Genomic DNA, 16008 nt, shown 5'->3' on the forward strand with positions numbered 1-16008 from the left:
ATATAATTATTATAAAGATATTACAAATAAAAATTACATAACACATGAATGATGACACAAAAATGAAGACGAAGTCAAAGTAAAAGTAGAAGAAGAAAGCAAAACAAATTAAGAAAGACCATGTGAAAAAACAAAAACAAAAACTTATTATTGGTATTGTTAATAAAAATAGAATGTCAAGACAAAGAAAAAGAATAAAAGGTAAAACATGGAAAGAAAAATGATCCTAAGGATAGCAATAGTATGAAAAAGAAGAAACACTACAATGCAAATTCTAACTACATGGCAGATTTTTTTGTGAGTAGCAACATGACTTATCTAAGATTGTTTGATTTGTCTTTCCATAAATGATGGAAAATGAATGAATAATAGAAATAAGAAGAAAAAGAAGAGCAAAAAGAAGAAAAACAATTGCATGAAAAAGAACAAGATGAAGTCAGAGGAAGATGAAGACAAAAGAAGAGCAAGAAAAATAGGAAGAAAGAAAAAAAAAGAAAAAGAAAAAGGATAATAGATATAGGTGAGTTAGTATAAAGTAACTGAGCACTCGCATCAATCTTACCTTGTACAATTTGTATCTAAATTGATGGAAAATTAATGTTAAATTTGATTAGTTAAAATTGGTTGATAATTTAATTAAATTATGATTCTCACTTGGCTTTCTTAGAGGCCTCATGCTAACATCAAACATCATCTTGAGATGGGATCCTTATCTTGATATTTCAGTCCTTCAATTTTCAAGTTAGATTACCATTGTGATGGTTTATTTTTAGTCATTACATTTTAAGTCCAATTGTTAAAGGGTATCCTCACCTTTCTTCCTTTATTTGCTTGAGTTAAATCAAAAACTTATTGCTTCTCCAATAACCCTCTTTTGTTCATGCATGTTATGATAATGGCTTTGAATTGCTTACAAGTTATTATTTTACATATTAAATAACATTAATACCACTGTAAGGATATGGCTTTGAATTGCTTACAAGTCATTATAAATTCAAAATGACACAGTACAAAAATATAGGGTATTAGCAACAAAAATTTTTTATTGCAAATTGGCAACGAAATTTATGATGAATTATTTATCGCCAATTTGCAATGAATTTTGTGACAAAAATAATTTAGTTGCGGAAGTAGCGATACAATAATTTTCATCGTGAAAATCATCACAAAACTAACATTTGTCGCAAAAATCATCACATTTAACGAATTCATAATTCATCACCAATTTGGCGATGAATCTGTAATTCGTCGTCAATTTAGTGACAAAACCATGGTTGGTCACCAATTTAGTGACAAAACCATGATTCGTCACTAACCGACTAGGAATTCTTGCTAGTCTTCTGGTCAAACTGACCTAACTAGACTTCATTCACATCCAAACATTAGGTCTTATTTGGATCAACCCTTGGTCAAACTGATCAGACCTAGGTATATTGTTTAACATCAAAACTCTAGGGTTAGACCTAGTGCTCCTTGCACCAACAACATAATGTAACATGTAATGTTAAAATTTTCAAAAAGACATTTCTAAGAAATGAAAGGGAAAAAATTTACCTAAGTTTGACAATGTTACAAACAAGGAGGATACTAATAACCACCAACATAACAAAGATCCTTGTTTGAACATTATAGGAGAAGTCATACCAAAATATAGATTGAAAAGCTAAACTGTAATATACGAAAAATTTTAGGGATGATTGTAAATAATCGAACCCTAATAGGTAAGGATTAAAGGGTTAATTGGTCATTTGAGGCTTGATTAATTAAGGATTTGGGTTTTAAATTAGGTTAATGATGTAACCTAATTAATCTAACCCTTTAGCCTAACTAAAAGACCAATTAACTTGAGCCCAAGAGCAGCCCAAATTGCTAAAGGGGGATTATAGCTTATTGGATAATGTTATTGGATAATGGGTATTGGATTTGGGGTTAAACTCAAAATGGAACTTGAACCCGTTAACCCGTTAAGATTTTCCTTCTTCCACCTGTGGCAGAGGTTCTTCCCAAATCACGATTTCGTGATTCATCATCTCCTCTCCCAATCGGCTCTCCCCTCTTCTTCCTCTTTCGCTCGAAGCTTCTTCCTCTCCCAACCGTGCCGAAGCCTTCTTCCTCTCCTCCTCCGGCGAGAGGCAGCCTTTGGGTTCCAATCATGCAATGGGTGATCTCCTTCCCTCACCTGCGCCGAAGCCACGATACCCTTCAACCGAAGCTTCCTTCACCTGGCATCTTCTTCTTCTCACGCCGAAAGTAGCCTTCTCCACTTCGCGAGCCACCATCTTCTTGTTGTCCATGCCCTAGATCGCCTCTTCTTCCCCTGCAATGCTTTTTCCCCCATTTTGTTTGAAGTATTCTTCCTCAAGCCACCGATCAGAACTAATCTAGGGATTTCATGGTTTTTGATTTGGGTAAGTGTTTGATTCTTGATTCTATTGGAATTTTGGGTGAGATAGACTCTAGTTTGTTTTCGGTAAGATTGGGAAATGAAATTTCAGATTTCATCGTTGCTTGGATCTGCTGGATTGGGTGTCGGCAGTTCTCTTGATCAAGAACAGGGCTAGCGATGATTATGGTGGATTATTTAGGGATTTATTCGGATTTTATGAATTTGGATGTTGATAATATCGGCCTGTTGAGTGGATTTCTATTTGATCAGGTTGGTGGGGACTTGATCGAGTGGAGCTAAGGTTTAGAGGAAAGAAATCTAGGACAAGGCCTGGAAACAATCTGAGGTAAGCCTTGAAACCAAGACTTGTAGGATTCTTGCTCTATTATGTTGTTTTGGTGTATTGTTTAGATGTTGAGATTCCTTTAGGAATTTCAGTGAGATGGAGATTACTAGCTGTTGAGGATTATGTTTGGATTTATTGATTAGTATGGCTAGGATAGGGTTATTAGGATGGAGATTTATATTTTGATGCTAGATTGCTTGGTTAGGTTAGAATTTATTTATTTGAGTTATGTGATTAGATTAGTTAGTTAGTTAGGTTAATTAGGTTAGTTAGGTTAATTAAGTTAGGTTGGTTTAAATCCAATTAGAATTAATGAAATTAACTCGTGTTTAATTAACATGAGTAAATCGAATTATGGATCTAATTGGATTTGGGTTATATGTATATCTTAAATTTGTTAAGATCTATATGTTATTTAATGGATATTGGTTATTTCTTTTGCAGGTCCTTGATTATCGATCAGTTACTTACCTTGATATTTCTAGGAGTTCTAGGATTTGAATTATGATTTATCAGGTGGGTAATTTACTATATTTGGTCAATAAAGTTCCTTTTATTTCCAGTGCATGATTCTTTGACAGTTCTTGTAGTTTGATACCTTGACGTTATTCCTGTCTGTTATTTGTATACTGCTTATGTTATTCATGCTCATATCATGCTTGACCTTCTGTCTGTTGATATTGGATTATTAATCTTGACTGTTGTTTCTATCATTGATATGACATCTGTGATCCTTATTGATATGGTTCTTTCCTTATGATACCTGAGATCATCATTACTTATACCTACGCTTATTGATTAATATGGTAGGTGTTGACTATTATGATTTGAGCATCTCATCATGATGCATGATGAACGATTGTAAATCCCTTGTGGGTCTATCGTGATGGTAGATGACTTGTAGTGATATATTGATATAGATGGTTATCATACCCTATTTCCATCGCGGTGATGGTGGTTGTATGGCAGTACGCAACCGAGTCGATGATCTGCCTCGACATCGGGTAGGGGTAGTACTCGGAGAGTAAATGATTGGTACGTTGGTGATGAGTATTAGAGGACAGATATCGGCCATAGGATATATAGCTTATCATAGCTACGGGATCACCGGACGCGGAGCACTGATCCCCGATTTGGATCACCGGACTACTTGATTGTAGGGCGCGGAGCACTGATCCCCCGATTTGGATCTCCGGACTACTTTGTTGTAGGGCACGGAGTACTGATCCCCCAATGCCAGACATTCCCAGACTCAGATGCTTACACGAGTTCTGTAATGAGTGTGGCAGTTGCATCATGCATATGCGCATCATGTGATATATATATATATATATATATATATATATATATGTGTGTGTGTGTGTGTGTGTGTGTGTGTGTATTAGACCGCACTGATACTGCATTTTGATGGTCTACTTATTTGACTCTTGATTGTTGCACTATGTTTGACATGTCATTCATATGGTGCATTACATGAGATCCATGTTAGTTGTTTATTATCTACAGAGACTTTACTGATACCTTGTTGACCTCTGGTATGTAGTATTACTCTTACTATTTGTTTCATATATGCACTATCTTCCTGTATTATCCACTGAGTATTTATACTCACATCTTTTGGACCCTGGGATTTTTCTGTCTTCCCAGATATCAGGTAGGAGCTTATAGAGGATGCTAGGGATCTGCCAGCTACGCCATCTCACGACGACGGGATTTTATGTGTGTGTGATGTATTGTGGTATACTTGTGATACTTGTCGTGTTGTTGTTTACGATTCATAGTTTCGGATTTCTGACTTCGTCTTGATGATTATGGTGGATTTTCATATGTAGTATTCCTTGGACTCGTATCCATTGCATTGGACTTTATTGGATTTATTTTCCACTCCTATGATTCTGAGTTTTGCGTATTTGATAAGTTTTCTCGCTAGTAATTGTGTAGGATGTGTATGTGGCCGTGTGGGTCACCTTTTACTTTGTGTATATAAATTCATATTTTGTAGTATGGATAGGCCGTGTTGGCCTTTATATATGTGTGAATACAGGGAATTGTCAGAGATACTGGGGAGGTGCTGTCGAAATTTTTTGGACAGCTATCTCTCGGGTCGTGACATAAACATCAAGGCTAAGGTGGAGTTTAGTTGGTAGGTTTAGTAATCTCTTCCACAAGATTGCTTAGGATCATTCTTGATGGGAAAATGTAAATTATGAATTGCTGCTAGTCCTAAAATTCTTAATATTGCTTTCTTCCCAGAAATTCATTGGAAGAGACTATGCAACTCCTAATTCACTTGAAAATGCTATAAGAAAAAAACTGACGGGCACACTAAAAATAACTAATTATGAAAAAATCACTAAGCCAAGAAAATCTAACTTGACAAAAGATAATTGAGGGTTTTTCTAGACAATAGAAAACCTAGTTTTCTAGCTAATGACCATCAGAAATATAGCAATGCGAGATGATTGGAAACCATGAGTTGTTGCAAGTATCTCAATCCATATTTATAAAAAAATAATTAAACAGAGAAAGTAATGGATCTTACACATGAATGTTGTTTAGGTCATTCCCTTTAGAGGAACAAAAACTAGGTGAGATAAAGATGGTAGGGATAGAAAAGAAAGAGAAGAGACAAAGAATTAGTTCGGAAGGAAGCAGCTGCATTAACCTACAATGGCAAATTGGGAAAGGGAGGTGCTCTTTTAGAGCAAGAGCATAAAGGTCCTTGTTGTAGGATCGAAGTGAATGTTAGAGGGGGTGAATAGCGTTTGTCGCTTTTTCACGTATTTAGAAAATTCGTAACTCAAATATACAAAAACACAGTGGAATATTTTGTCAAACACAAGTAAATACAGTTTTATTTTTAATTGGTTCACAATTATTGGCTGTTACTCAAGGCCCGCAATCCTTGACCGCTTACGTTAGACAATTCACTATTAAACTCTTTCTCTTACGAGAAAAAGACTCGCCTTTACAAAGGATGTAGGATCGGCAACACTTTACCGTCCTAGTAATTAAGAACAGAATAGGTGAAAATCAATATCCAAGTTTATGACAAAAAGAGTTAGCATGGGCGTGCAGTTGTTGGTGCAGCGTTCCGACATCACAACAGCGTTTCGGGCGCATCGTTCGCGTGTAGAGTTGTCGTGGACTGATTATGAATGGATGATCTAGGGTTCCCCCTTACAGCTTCTTCTATTGACTAATCTAGGCACCTGAAACTCCTTTCGGACGCCTCCACGTTGACTCATCGATCCGCTCTTGACACTGACTTAGCATCTTCGAATGCCTATATCCCAAATTGTTGGGTCAGCTTTGACTGCCTTATGCTTCTTCAAGGGCCTAGAACCTTTTGAGCGCTTGAAAGTTGAGTGTCTTCTGCCAATCTTGTCTTGCCACCTCATCTATCTCTCTGGCCCATGTCTTGCCACCTCATCTGTCTCTCTGGCCTGATCTGCTAACATCCAAGCGCACCTGGACTGTCTGATTGTCTGAATCCATAGGGGCAGTCAGAATCTGATGTTTTGGTCTCTTAATTTCTTGCACCGCATAGTTAGTATAATATATAACTTATAGGAAATTATACAGTTTTAAATCGTCTAGTCTTAACTTTTAGATTTTCAGTTAAACTCTAAGTCAGACCAACACCTACTGTTTCCTTAAATGGAATGCATCATCACTTACTCCTCGTAGGAGAGATTACCTTCTACCAACCATCCAGTCCTTCAAACCCGATTGGATTTTTGCTCAGCATCCAATCCTCGACCCCTAGGACTTCCTCCAATGTTCGATCCTCACTGATCCAATGGGAACGCTCAAGTCTACTTGAACCGTTTCACTCGACTGACCTTATATAGGCAAGAGAAGGACTGTATACTGACTGAAGTGGGTGCAATTATTGAGCTTCATCGTCCTTTATCAGATACCCTTTGTCTACCAATATAGGTCTTTACAGGACACTTCACACTTTGCCAAAGGATGGCTCCCTGAGGCTTAGTCCTTTGTGCATTATTAAAATCGCTAAATTATTAACAAGTAGTACGATGCTTACTCATCGTGGGCTCACCACTAGCTTCATGGGTGAACCATCTTTATCTCTGTGCTTATCCATTTCATACGCTCCACCACGTTCCACAGGTCTCTCCTTCCTTCCTTTATAGCTGACAAGTTTGTCTTCCAATAATTTTGTACGCCTCCTTCCAAGTGCGCTCTATGGTAGAAATCCATCTACTTCATGTAGAGAATCAATTCCAGCTCCTTTATTCCTGACAAGACATGACCTAAAGCTTGATCCTCAATCTTGGCCATATCTTTTCTTTTGTCATGTTCCTCTTTGGAGAGAATCCTTTTTGAAGTCTCGTAAATAAGGTCTTCATACTTTGATAATAGGGGTACTATGTTGATGTTGTTGCCTCGTCCTTTCTGTCAATATGAGACATAGATGATTGACGTCATCTCAATAGATCCTGAAGAATCCGATAGTGATGCTATATGCAGCATGTCTGAAGGAGAAGTGGGAACAAAGCAACACTATAACTTGGTAACCAGTATTTTACCATTAAAAGATACATTGTTTGTATTGATGGGAGATAATCATGGCTGACAGGTTCAGGTAGATATTCTAGAAGAGCAGGCATTATGCCATCATAGCTGGAATATGAACCAAGAAATTAGCACTCTGCTAATTAAGTACAAGTTCTGCAAAAGGGAAACAAGTCAGAGGTCATGACTAAACTGCACCACGTGCAATTTAACTTCATGTGCCTTATGTGCAGACTATTACTTGAAAATTGAAGTTCCCACCACACCTCCCAAACCAGGGCGATATGATGATCCCTTTTTGGTATCAGAGTTTATTATTAAGCACATGGCAGGCTAAAAATCGAATTCAAGGCAAAGCAGGTAAGGGTTACTGTTATACCGCTCAGTAGTTTTAAAGCTTTATACACTTTTCTTGTGGTAGTAGTCTGATCTAGCAAACATAATCAATACTTTGTTGAAAATATTTGATGATGTTAAATGATTTTTATGTGATTGTGACTTGGTTGAGCTATTGATATGTTCGTGCTGAATTCTATGGGTATCCTCTTCCCTTCTTTAGAGCAACTCCTTTAGCCTTCTCAATTGTTGTTTCATCTTCTAATATTTCTTTGACTAAATATCCTCTGTATATGAACTTGTTCAAGCCTTTACTTTTTTTGAGGTGTTATACCCCAACCATCACTAAGTAATCTTGGCATTATGGACTGTTAACCCAGTACCAAATCATACTGACACACGATATTGGCATCACAGTCATCATTTAACCCATCTGCCCTTCCCTTGCCTTGGCTTTAATACTCCAATATTTATGATTGCTTAGCTAATGAAGATGCATGTTCCAATAGTGAAATATATGTTGATCAATCATCCAATGGTGAACTTCCATCAATGCTTCTATAGTTGGTGATGAAGATTATGATAAGAACCTATGTCCTACATCTCTAATGTCTTAGGCTTAATGACTATCAACTAGCATTAGATCCAATAGATTTGATCGATGTACAATACACCTGATCAAAATTTTGCTGTCTTAGATCCTATGGACTATAACCTTTTTCTGAGATTGTTTGAAGGTTTTAAGAGAAGTGGAGCAGCAGCAAACTTGAATGTTAATCAATTTGCAAGCCCTCAACTAACTAGAAGATAAGACTGCTTCAAACATAGGATCATGTTCTTCAGCGCACTACTGATAGGAGGCGAGGGGTAATTGAGGTATTATCCAGGGTGACATTCCCAAATAGTTAATTTAGCAAGCAGATAATTCAAAGTATGATGGCATTCTCTTTACTTGTGTTATTCTAATGAATTCATTATTGTTTTTTAGGATCTATATTTAGCAATAGAAATATTCATTGAATCAACCTTCGAAATTACCCCCATAAGACTGCACTTGTTCCTCTCCCCATTAAAAGTTTGTAGAAAAGTATTTGCTTTGTTCTTATCTAATCGAGGCGCTGCAATTGATAGTCATGATGGTAACATAGACATGATACTTCCTACAAAGTGATACTGATCCAACTCCAATGGAAAGGAAAAGAACATTTCATTACTTCCTTAACACGAATGCTCAGACATGTCAAGATTTCATAACTGAACTTGGGTAAGAGCTTTTATTATTCTTTATTTTTGTTGTCTCATGTAAAGTTGCTATTTCTAAATGTATTATGTAGATGGCAGTAAAATTTACAATCAAGTATTGTGTAAGAAGTCTTGATTGGAGTTCATCATCATAGTTCAAAAATGTTCAAAATCTTCCTCAGAGACCCACCTAATCAGCCATCACAAATAACATGAACATTAACAATGTGTGGCTGATTGGAAGTGAATTGGTGTCTTGTGTTAATTTTCTTAATGTATTTTATAGATGCCAATAACATTGCCAATCAAATTATTTAGTGAAAACTCCATTGAAGTGCATTATAGATTCAAAAAAATTCAAGACCTTTAGACACCCGACTGACCACACATACACATGTGCCACACACAAGGGCACACAAATGCAAACACTATTCTATGGATCATTAACACTTGAATAGTGATTGTGTAGTTGTTTGTGCATGTGCATTGAGATCATAAAAATTAGGAGAGCCACTTAGATTTATCAAGATCAAGAATAGTAAGTTTTGGCAACCGATTTATTAAGATCAAGCATAGGATGTTTTGTTCATGATTTGAAATCTTATACCATATTGGGCGAAATGGCCAAAATATATCGTTCCAAATTTTGAGATTTAATACCACTTGGGATAAATAATGTCTTCTCACTTTAAACATCCAATCTCCTCGACACCATGTATTGGAACGTTGGAATGATATCGCAACAATATCATAGTATCATTCAAGTCATAACTATTTGTTTCTGTAGAGATTTGAGTTTTAACAATATAATAGGCGAAGTTCCTCAGTCCTCTTCAGTTTAAGTTCACTTCGCTACTTGTGATAAATGCTCAATTAGTCCTTCACACTTAATTTAGCATTCTTTTGGTTTGGATGGATTCTTATTATTATTCATGGTGGTGGGATTGAACTGCTCTCCCCGGTTGAGAGCTCAAATTTTGTCTATTTTTGTTCAAAGGTAACATACTGTGCTTAAAGTATCTCTCTTATTGAATGCTGCTGCATGATAAATAGTTTTCACTGCTAGATTTGCTCAATCCAATTTTTTCTTTGATCTCTTCATGGTAAAAACTTGAACTAGATAGTTGGAAGGCTTTACTTGATGATGTTGAGGAGCAATTTGAGATTAACACTGCAAGGGTTATAGTATCTGCACATTATTAATATGTATCACCAGCTTCAATTTAAAGAATTTCATCTTATTCAGAAACATTTCAACTTTCTAAATAATTTGCTTGGTTGAGTGCATCTTTGGTTTCCTTTATATGTTCTTCATCGAGGTACATCTTATGATGCTGAGGCTAATAAATTGTTTACCATTCAAAGGCATGTTCACTCGATCTTAATGTTGTCTACCAAAAGTAATGCAACAACTTAGAACTAAGCAAAAATATTATATGCAATATTGTGGAATTTGTCAAAAGTTTGAATGTTGGAGAATTTAAAAAACGACTTGATCTTCTTTTTTCTTTCCAAGACCAACACAATCATGGTGTTGTCCTAAATGCTTATTCCTTGTTCATTTTTATTAACCATAATTTGTTTTTACTTCGTGTAATGTTTCAGCAAACTATGCGACAATGAAAGAAGTATATTGATTTAATATGGATACAATTTTGGAAATTGTGATTGTGAATTAGAGTCATGTTGGAATAAATAAAATTTGATCAATCAACATGTCCTTGGTCATTTTTATTCTTGGTGGGGCTCGTCTCTCCAATTGGATTGTAATCAGTATTTAGGTATTTTGGACATTCTTATCTTATTATCTTCATGGTCATAGAATCGAGCTCCTCCCTTGATCAGATTATAATCATTATCTAGGTATTTGAGGTATTCTTATTCTTTGTTGTGGGATCGAAGTTCTCTCTCCGGTGAGATTACAATATGTACTTAGGCATTCCAAACATTCTTCTTATTATCTTCATGGTCGTGAGATCGAACTACTCTCCTCGGTTGGATTATAATTTGTATTTAGGTATTCTAGACAAACTTATGTTTATTATCTTCATGGCCGTGGGATTGAGCTCCTCTCCTCGGTCGAATTATAATTGGTATTCAGGTATTCCAGACATTCTTATTTTTAGTCATGAGATTGAGATTTTTTTCCGTTCAGATTATAGTCCATACTTAGATATTCTTTTTATTATTCATGGTCATGGGATCGAACTACTCTCCCTGCCATGAAGACAAAAAGGTCATCAAATAAATCATAATAATAGTTGAAATTATCAAAAAAGAGATATGAGTCAATATATGTTCTAAAATTATAAATATCATAAAAAGGAGTCTCATTAGAGAACTGAAATCGAGAATTGACTACATTATAGCAGCCATTGTATAAGATCCATTGTGCCTATTTTAGAAGATTTTTTTGATACGATAGGATGTTGCCACTCGGACTCAAACCGAGATGCTCTAGCATTGCTTCCTAGAGTAGTGTGTTTACCAATTTCACCATGGTGGCTTATTTGAAATAATAATAGTCAATTTATGTTGAATCGTTGAGATTCAAGGATTCAATATAGTTTATAAAATACAACATTAGAATTGATGAATCTTTATTCATTGAAATTTATATGATAATTTGAATCTTTATTAAATAAACAATAAAATAATTTTTAGTTAGTATCATATTGTTGTAAGTTTGGTTTTAATAATGAACTTTGGTATACTAAAAATTAAGTTTTCAAAAAAGCAATTAAAACTCCATAGTTTTAGACTAAGCTATAGAATTGAGAATTGTTCCTTTTCTTTTTATGGATTCAAACAAAATGAAAAAAAAATGTATCATTTAATGAAGAAAATGAAATAACTATGATTTTCTATCTATAACATTTTGATTAGCATAAGAATTTATCATTTTCTAACAATTTAGATACTATTTTATTATTATCATAGTAAAGTATTAATATCTTTCATTATTATATTTTATTATATATATATAATAATGGTATACCAAATTAATTTAGTTTTTAGTTAACCATATAACAAATAAAACAACAAAATTTGCATTTCTATCACAATCATACTCTACATTTCACAATAGAATTTTTTTTATATTGTAAAAAGTAGATAGAAAAAAAAATCTCAAACCAAATATACATACATTATTCTATATATCACATCCATATACGATATTTATATACCACAACAACTAGTTCTAACTGATCCTATTTGATATTGAGGAGTTCAATATACTAATTAATGTTAATCATTTATTTTAAAATACTGATGTTTTTCAAGGTATGTCAATTTCAATTATTCCATGACTTTATTAATTGTTTGTTGTACAAAACAACTTTTTGAATGCCTGGTAGAGATTGATTTCACTAAAGAAAAAACCTTTATTGCAACTGAATTTTCTTTTTTCTATCAAATATTTTTATGAATACGTTTTTTTGACATAGAAATACATTTTTTTTGGGGATTGTCAAAAAAAGGATTACTTATTTTTATCATTGTATGTGAAAGACATGTATTGTTCAAAATGAATTGTTCCTTTTACCCATTATCCATATTTATTCCATAGTAAAATAGTAAAAAAAAATTAATTTTTCAAACACATTTTTCTATGAAAAACATAAATATTTTATAAAATTTAAATTAAAAAATTGAAACATACACATTAATATATTTAAAATAAAAATAATTTAATCATATATATATAATTAAATTACTCATATATATACATACTCTGACATATATAGTATAACAGTATAGCTAAGAAAAAAATACAAGTACAAAAAAGGAAGGAAATTATTTTTTAAATTGATTAAGGTAAGAGTGCCATACCTATAATTTAAATTACAATTTGAATTAAATTAGTAGTTAGTCTGGCAACTAAGATATTTGATTACCTGATAATAATAACTGTATTTATTTTCTACTTTAAATTTAAAGTACGGATTGTACTATCTATATTCAAATTAATAATATGCCTATAAATTATGAGGATCCACATTGTATTATTCCAATTTTTGTAGAATGATTAAAAATTTCATTTTTTATGGTATATACATATCAATATGCATGGATAATAACTTTTCTTCCACTTCCAGTTACTATGTAAATAGGATTGGGGTTTCTACTTATTCCAACACCAACAAAAAATATTCATCGTATATGGGTTTTTCCTAGTTTTTTTTCTTAAGTATAGCTATGGTATTTTCAGCCAATTTATCTATTCAAGAAATAATGGAAGTTTCATCTATCAATATCTGTGGTCTTGGACCATCAATAATGCTTTTTTCTTAGAGTTTGGATATTTAATCGATCCACTTAGTTTGATTATGCACTACTAATTACTACTATTGGAATCATGGTTCTTATTTATAGTGACAAATATATGCTCCATGATCAAGGATATTTAAGATTTTTTGCTTATATAAGTTTTTTCAATGCTTCTATATTGGGTTTAGTTACCAGTTTAAATTTGATAAAAATTTATATTTTGTTGGAACTAGTGGGAATGTGTTCTTATTTATTAATAGGATTTTAGTTCACATGATCGACTGTAGTGAGTGTGTGTCAAAAAGCTTTTGTAACTAATCGTGTAGGGAATTTTGGTTTATTATTAGGAATCTTAGGTTTTTATTCGATAACTGGTAGTCTTGAATTTTAAGATTTGTTCAAAATAAATAATAACTTATATATAATAATGGGGGCAGCTCTTTATTTGCTACTTTGTGTGTCTTTTTATTATTCCTCGGTGTAGTTGCTAAATTTGCATAATTCCCCCTTCATGTATCCTGATGCAATGGAAGGACCTACGTCTATCTCGGCTCTTATATGGGGTAGCAGCGGGAATTTACTTCTTTCTCTTTTCATATCCATACCTTACATAATGAATATTATTTCTTTAATAGGTGTAATAACAGTAATATTAGGAGCTACCTTGGCTCTTGTTCAAACAAATATAAATCTACAATGTTCAATTAGGTTATATTAACTCTAGGTCTAGGTTCTTATCTGTAACGTCCGCCCTTACATAGGGCCCATGACGGACGCTACAGTTACTCTTTCTTTCATTCATTTAAATTTCACATACGGAAATCCATAAAACTTCGCAGCGGAATCACAAACATGCATTCATGACAGGAAATCCATATGTGACTTACAAATCTTATGGTGCATGCATTGTCTGGTTAGAACATCTAAGTGTAGCACACATTCAGCATGCAGATATAAAAGTCATGTTTAATAAGTTGCCAGGATCTCTATGTCATGTCACCACCACACACATCTTTCATCAGCCTCTTCACTGCTGCTTCCCTTTGTTCAGTGACTACTATTTGGATCTGCAATATAAGAAAGAAATCTATAAGCACAAGGCTTAGTAAGTTCCTTTCCTACTCACAAAACTATTCGTCACATCACATTCATATAGCATAAGCAAACATAAGCATAAACATAGAAGCATATTAACTTTGCATAAAGCGCATAAGATTCTTTTATCTTAGCATTCATTCATATGCATACAAACATAATGCAAATGCCTTTGAAAATTTATTATCATAATAGATAAACATATCATCAACATTGTTTGGGGTCCCCGGCTTGTACCCATTCATTCTTTGCGTGCAACATTCCAAGTAAGTACGAGGTAGCTAATCTCGACTACTCGGTTACTAGGTCTTCTATCTTTCGACCTAGGGGCGTTTGGCTGCCTTAGGGTGCCCGTCCCTTTGGATCCTTTCCAGGATCCGATACAAGCCATTCATTTCAAAGTAACATAATGATGTACATGCCCTTTTTCATTTATGTCATGAATGTTCCTTTCATTTCTTTAACATAACATTTGAACATTCATGCATACATTTCATTTCATTGCATATGGCATGCTACATCATATCATATCATAGTAACATAATGATGTACATGCCCTTTTTCATTTATGTCATGAACGTTCCCTTCATTTATTTAACATAACATTTGGACATTCATGCATACATTTCATTTCATTGCATATGGCATGCTACATCATATCATAGTCTTATTAGCTAGACCCTCTTTCCTAGGGTTAGCCCTTCATACATTACCTTAACATGATACATCCTTATCTAAGGTTGATAGTCATAGTTGAGGATACATGCTCTCCTCTCATTTTCATCATGAATATTCCTTTACATTTCCTTATCTTTGTATGGTAACATTCAAGCATTATTTTCATTTCTTTCTCATGTAGCATGTTACTAGGTCTACTATCCTTCAACCTAGCTAGGTCTACTATCCTTCAACCTGACATGCTTCCCTTTTCATTTCATCATGAATGTTCCTTTACATTTTCTTATCATAGCATAATGAACATATCATTTCCATTTCATTTCATATAGCATGATACATCATATCATAATCTCATTGTTAAGCCTTGACATGAGATAACGCATAACATTAACATGGTTAACATTGTTGAACCCTTTATTCAACCAACCCTTAATTCCATACGGTTGGTCAAAACTCATTGGTTTCCTTTACCATGTTACATAAACTCATTCCATTTACCATCTACCCATGTTTAGCTTCAACTAATCATGGTTAATCATACTTGGAACCCTAACCCAGCTAAATCCTAAGTTCCTAGGGTTAGCCGAATCCTTATAGGGTTACTTAGGCTCTTAGCTTAAATCATAAGCCTTCATACATCATATCATCATGATACATCATTAACTAGGGTTTGCAATTATGGTTGAGTTTAAAACCCAACTCTTCCTTAGTTATCATTACATGGCCGAAACCTACTATAGGCAAAAACCTTGGTTAAGGTTTAATCACATAAGCTTTAGATCATCCTAACCCTTTACTTGAAACCCTAGTTAGGTTCATGGTAGAAATCCAAACCCTAACCCTTTATTTGGCCGAAACATCAAGGGCATGGGATATGGGTTAAACTATTCCATTTAACCCTAAAGCATGGTAAACCATCACTTGCTTATTCTTGACTGTGTGATCGAGCTGAAATTAAAAGCTGCATTGGTTCTTGTTTGCATATCAATATGGTATTCATCATCAAAGGCATGAAATAGAGATACATGCTTTCTTATTACTATACTTTCCCTTTAAAGTTTCTAGTGTCTAATTATTTTAAATAATTTCCACCTTGCTTAAAATAATTGGAACC

The 16008-nt window shown here is 34.1% G+C and overlaps 1 long non-coding RNA gene across 1 annotated transcript; it reads left to right on the forward strand.

The window, feature by feature from the left end:
* The first annotated feature begins 2063 nt into the window (after positions 1-2063).
* Positions 2064-4590, forward strand: LOC141816389 (uncharacterized). The gene is made up of 5 exons (XR_012600687.1): positions 2064-2408; positions 2496-2572; positions 2657-2732; positions 3177-3248; positions 4380-4590. It is a non-coding gene; the product is annotated as an uncharacterized LOC141816389 (long non-coding RNA).
* The last annotated feature ends 11418 nt before the right edge of the window (positions 4591-16008 follow it).

This window comes from Curcuma longa, unplaced genomic scaffold, assembly GCF_044706935.1.
Source record: "Curcuma longa cultivar G26 ecotype Majalengka, Jawa Barat unplaced genomic scaffold, ITB_CL_G26_1.1 contig_16380, whole genome shotgun sequence".
Taxonomy (NCBI): Eukaryota; Viridiplantae; Streptophyta; class Magnoliopsida; order Zingiberales; family Zingiberaceae; genus Curcuma; species Curcuma longa.